The sequence below is a fragment of the Octopus bimaculoides genome, chromosome 1, assembly GCF_001194135.2.
Source record: "Octopus bimaculoides isolate UCB-OBI-ISO-001 chromosome 1, ASM119413v2, whole genome shotgun sequence".
In the NCBI taxonomy this organism is placed as follows: Eukaryota; Metazoa; Mollusca; class Cephalopoda; order Octopoda; family Octopodidae; genus Octopus; species Octopus bimaculoides.
In genome coordinates, this window is record NC_068981.1 from 152,057,644 (window position 1) to 152,063,966 (window position 6,323).

The window sequence follows — 6,323 nt, forward strand, 5'->3', positions numbered from 1 at the left end:
ATATATATATATATATATATATATATATATATATATATTAACCAGTTCAGTGCCATGTAGCGTTTTTAAAATAGTGTTTAAAATAGTGTTTCAGTATTGTTATTAGCAATATAAAAACTTAACTGTAAGTACAGTCAAAAATTCAAAAATTAGTGTAAATACACATAGTAATATATGAACTATATCTCAACATTGTTTTACCCCCTGTGTAACATTAACTTCTGTCAAAAAAGAAGGGAATTTAAGCTTGATATATTTCTTTAAAATGACAGTGAACTGGTTAGAACTCACTGGTAAATGCAAAGACAAATTTCAAAACTGAAAACAAATTAATTGAAAGTACTACTAATAATACTATGTACAAAATTTTGAAAATTTCAGTTTCTTTTTCTTTCAGATTTTAAGATAATCTGTCAAGAAATACAATATAAACAGTTAAATGCAATATATTAAACAGGATTTTCTAGATTAAAATTGATTTCACTACTTTTAAAATTGAAGTTTTTAAAAATATTTATTTGAAAAAAAAAATCAAGTTCATTGGCTATAAACAAAAATAAAATTAATGAAAGTTATGAATATCTCAAGTAAAAATAATAATTCTTATGTATTGCATCATTACATAGCAAAATTAATTTCAAAATTGCATATCTGTTCTAGACAGTAATTTTTAACTATTCATATCTTAAGCTTCTGCCAAACCATGTCACAGAGAATTCTTTTCCAATGCCTTCCTTGGAAAACAAAAAAATAGATGAACTATTTTCTAGCCCAAAGACATCCAGCTAAGAATAGATCATCTATGACCAATTAAAAATATTATTATTATTATTATTATTATATTGGCAGAATCATTAGAGTATCAGAAAATATGCCTTGCTGTATTTCTTCCTGCTATTTACATTCTGAGTTCAAATCTTACTGTTGTCAACTTTACCTTTCAGCACCCACTCAAGTACTAGGTTCAGTGGTATCAACTGTTAACTAATTCCAATCTCCTTAAAAATACTGGTACTAAATCAAAATCAGCTGTTGTAGCACTACCAAGGTACCACCTTTTCATTGTGCAGAGGTGGTATCATAGCCAACGAGGTAAATCCAAAACATAGTTATTGCTACTTGAAATTATTATTATTATTATTACATGTTGACATATGCAGATGGGCCTTTTTCTCAGTCTGTGAGTTTTGAATCTTTTACCAACTATATATATATTTAGATAATTTCCAACAGTAATCCTGCTACATGTCAAATGTCTACACATAGACTGGAGAGACGTTAGGTCAAGCATATTTAGTTCTAGATATATTTTCATGTTTTTGTTTACATCCAACTCAAGATGGTTACTTGTCAAAGAAATTCCTCTTAAAAATGTAAAAAACGTAAAAATGAACTTGACTACACTGAAAATAGAGGAAAAAAGAAATGGACCACAAAATTAAGAAATCGATTTGAACTATTTAAAGAATATTATTAACAAAATCAATGCACATTTTGTCAAACCAAGAAAGTGCTGTCTTTTAGAGTGGTGAGTGGTAGCACCAATGAATGTAACTGTAGAAACCAGAGCCAACAGATTACATGTAAATACTGCATGTGATTATTAAATCAGTAACAGCAGAAGGAAAAGGGAAGAAACAAAGGAAAGAAATAAAATAATTTAAAATTTTCAGTAAAACCTGTGCCATTTCCAAGACACTTGGTTTCACCTAAATGTTGCTGTTTGGTCCAAGTCAGTCCTGACAGAGTTGTCTAATGAGAAAAAATATTCCAGAAGTGATCATTCTAAATTTTTTTATGTGGAGGAAATCTAGGACCATATAGTCTAATGCATTTTTTCTCTGATGGTAAGGTATAAAATGAAGGAGATTTGGATGCTATTTCTTGTAGGTCAGCTGACTACTTAGAGGTTCTCACATTAAGTTGATATTTTTTGTGGTATAATTCAGTATTGAAAGTAGCTGCATTGTAGAAGTGATGTGTTGACTTACAAACCCAGTTCAATTTTTTCCAACAGCTGTATCTAAATATACTATCATTATAAAATTTCGATGCTTGAAATATGACTAAAAATTTGAATATATCTACATCTGTTGACACTCATAATTAAAGTCAGCAGAGAATAGTTCAAGTTAAAAATTATTGGCTTAGAACATCAGTGACTTATGATGGTTGTTGTATTGAGTGAGCTGCCGCACCCAATATCACCAAATTTCAAGCAGGGGTATAACAAAAGTTTTCCATTAAGATTCACAACTAAATTAATGAGTAAGGTTAATATTTATAATGAATTGGTCATTTTTGATGGGTGTGCAGTGCACATCTAGCACACCTGAAATGTACGCCCATGTAGAATATGATCCAAAAATTTTTAAATAAAATTATTCATCTTTTGTAGTGTTATACTTAAACTTTCCAAAGGATGTGTGCTATAGTAGAAGTATTCATACTATGGACCCTTTTCACTAATTTCCAACATGGACACATCTAACTATTAAATTGGTATTGTTACTGAGATACTAAAGCATTCAGAAATGTAATGCATGCAACAATATAGAATTAAATATCCATTAAATAATTTTATAACAGAATTTTTTTGATATATATTCTACCATGTAGATATATTTTAAAATGGATGATGAAAACTCAAAAAAAATTTTTTATATAATTATAAAAGCAGAAACAAAAAACATTTTAAAATAAGAAGTATGGGGAAAAGTCAATTAAAAGCAACTTAAAAACATTTTATAAGCTTAGATACAAAAACTAGCAAGTAAAAACATAAAAGTTTCTAATACTGAATAACAAATGTACATTATGTAATGTAATCAGTCACAAATTAATATTCATAAGGAGAATATTCACACTAAAAATAAACAGCATAAATTATTAGAGAAGGCATATTTAAATATTTCACAAAATCCTTTTGTATGGGAAATCTTAGTAATATATTATCATCATCATTGTTTTAACATCTGCTTTTCCATGCCTTCATGAGTTGGACAAAATTTATTAGGGCAGATTTCTATAATTCTTCTTATAGTTAGCCTTAACCTACTTCCAAGCAAGGCAATATTTCTCCGTTGCCAGATATGTGGTGTCAAGACAAGGAGACACAAGCATACAGACACACATTCACTAGCAAAGAGAATTTGAAATCAAATAAAAAATTTAGCATTATTTATATGAAAGAATTAGAGTGGAATAAACTTTGCTTTCACCCCCTCACTCCACCCAAATAAGAATAGTTTAAGTATGTATTTATAACTTTCAAGTTAAAAGCCATTTAAGTAGGAAAAGGAAAAAACATAGCTTGAAAAAAGAAACTCAAAGATGTCTCATTAACACTCATTTTCTACAGAAGGAAATTATTGAAAACTTCAAATAAGAGAAAGAACGCAGTGGACAGCTTTGCATTCCTAAAGGATGGCATACTATGAAACGCTGTCATAGGTACAGAAGTCCACATGGGCAATGAGCATCAAAGAGTAAATAGTGTGGTAGTTAAGACTTTGACACTTTAGGAGCTTGCCTAGTAAGCAGGAACAAAACTAGTTATAGTAGGTTATATCCTAGACGTTTGGCAGAATGTTGAATAATAGGTATAATTAGCCAACAAGAAAATATATACTGGTAGCCAGTGTTCATGCAGCATACATGATTAGCATAAATCGTTTTTAATCATGAAATGACAACATCATTGAGAAGTGTGCCTCACATGATATTATTCACTTGTCTTCAGAGATAATTAAATGGAAATGATAGAGTGTTAAAACAATATTACAAAATCAGAAAAGTACTTTCAATAGAACAGAGTTATCAAATATATAAACTGAATAAATGACTTACAGAATAAGTTACAGGATAATGAGGAATCTCATTTATTTAGCTAATCAGGTTACTTAGCTAAGCACAGAAAACAGCTGTCATCAACAGTCACAATCGTGGAGATAAACTGGTATAATAAACTCAGTTTAATAGATCACATTATAAAGCTGACTGAATAATTGTAGAATTAAAAAGTGATGGACTGGAATAGATGTAGTTTGTGTCTATGACACAGCAGAGAACCACAGAAATTTATTTCTGATGTGACAAACATAAAGTTAGTTGACATCGAGAATTCGTCCTCTGAATTGAGAATGATTTAACCAAATTCTCAGTTTATGAAAAATTTAGTTCTAATTTCTCTTGTTTGTTATCTAGATAACTATTGCCCATCTTTTAGAAAGTTAACAGACAGGTTACTGGCAGAACATGTCAGGAAAGTTTTCATAATAGCAATAATATATAAATGACTTTTGACATATGTTGGCCATGCAAATTTTAATATTAAAGAGCACCAGGCAGGGTCAATAATTAAGAGATACTAAAGGCATGATAGCAAAAAAATAAACATGTGAAATCATCCCAAGTTTTGAAAATAAGTGATGAATAGTGAAACAAAAATTTTGAAAATTGCTGTACATCTTTTTAATGGTACTATAACAAATAAGATCAAATTCCACCAAGGTTGACCTTGCCTTTCATACTTTTAGGGGTTGATAAAGTAAGTACCAGTTAAGCAAAAGGGTCGATATAATCAACTAGTATTCCTTTCCAGCTTACTGACCTTGTGCCAAAATTTAAAACCAATATAACAAATAAGATCTAATAAATTTTTAAAATAACTCAGTGGTACACTGACTGAAAAAGTGTATATGCAGAGAATATATCTTCATTGAGAGAATCCAAGAATTCAGGGATTCTCTACAGAAATGAAACCAATCAAACTCTGTGATTAATGTTATCCCCTCCATTGTCACCTTCCAACTCCATTCACTCTGTCTCTTTCATCATCATTGTTTCTCTCTCTCTCTCTTCCTTCACCCTCTTATCCTGGTTCTTCTGTTACCACTCCCTATCTTTTATTTACCTCCTCCTTTATTTATTTACTTTAAAGAATAAAGTCAATGTTCAACTTTAGTGTTGTGGGATATAAAGCAATCTCACTAGTGCCAGTACTACAACAAATGCACCCTGTTAAACTCTGTGAAATGGTTAGAGGACGATCAAAGATAAATGCAGAGTTGAAAGACTCTTTAACCCTTTAGCATTTAACCAGCTGTATCAGGTGCAAAAGCTGTTTTATACTCAAACCAGCTTGATCAGGCCTTTCACACTTACCCTACAATGTCATTGTAAAAATAAACAATCACATCAATGAAATCTCAAAGCTACAGGATAAAGTATGAGTAACACAAAACAATGTAAATAAATAAGCAATGCATTTGACAGAATAATCTGAATGCTAAAGGATTAATCTTGCCAGAACTATGATAATTTTTCTATTGTTCGTGCTATGCTAAAATGCACTTAGTACATGCAGTTCAGGTGTTGATTTTATGAAGAGTATCCTACTGTAAAAGCTTTGCTAAAAATGAAGTGTACAAGAGAGACATGGTCTTTTGACTACTCTAGGAGGGGAATAATTCAAAATAAGAACTGACTTGAACCAAGACAATCCAACCAACCCATACAAGCATGTAAATAGATGTAAAATGATGACATATATGTAAAAACAATGAGCTAGGGGAAATAACTCAGAGTGGCCACTGGCATATATGTGAAGAACAAAAATGAATAACAGTATATTAAATAACAAATATGATAAATTCTTGATTTACTGAAATTATCTCCACTTCCAGAGAGAGTAGATCCACTCCTTAGTGTCAGGAAGAGATAATTCCAAGAGTCAAGAAGTCCCCAACATTTAAATTTATGTCTATTAGTGTATATAGCTATGAAATACAGCTCTGAAAAATGATAGAAATATATCAAATATAGGGCCGAGTTAAATTGTTATGAAAAAAATATGTGTAACTCCTACCAAATGTGTTGAGTATCACTTTTATGATTTATCCACTTACTCATATATACATATATATATATAAAGCATGCATAAATATACATATATATATACATATATAATTTCATATATATTCACATATATGTATATACATATGTATATATATATATATATATATATATATATATATTAATTCTCTAAATGAAGTATTAACAGTAACTGCACGATAAAGTGTAGTATATTGCCACTTAAGTGTGGCTGACCCCTAGGGGTGGATGTTACTGTTGCTTTTAGCCCCAGGAGGACATCTCCTCCAGCTGGCTTATCGACACACGACTGTGTCCTGTTTGCCAAGGGAAGTTATCCCTCTCACCACGATCTGCAGCACGAACGGATCCGGATTTCAGGGTTATTTCCCTTCGTCGGCGTTCGATTGCTACTGACCTTGGTGAGAGAGACAAAAACCTGGCAATCT

General features: G+C 30.8%; 1 protein-coding gene across 1 annotated transcript in view; it reads right to left on the reverse strand.

Annotated features, from left to right (window-relative positions):
- Positions 1-6,323, reverse strand: part of LOC106869541 (obscurin) — a gene marked incomplete at its 3' end in the record, with an annotated part of 380,350 nt that overhangs the window by 18,755 nt on the left and 355,272 nt on the right. The gene's annotated exons all lie outside the window — the stretch shown is intronic.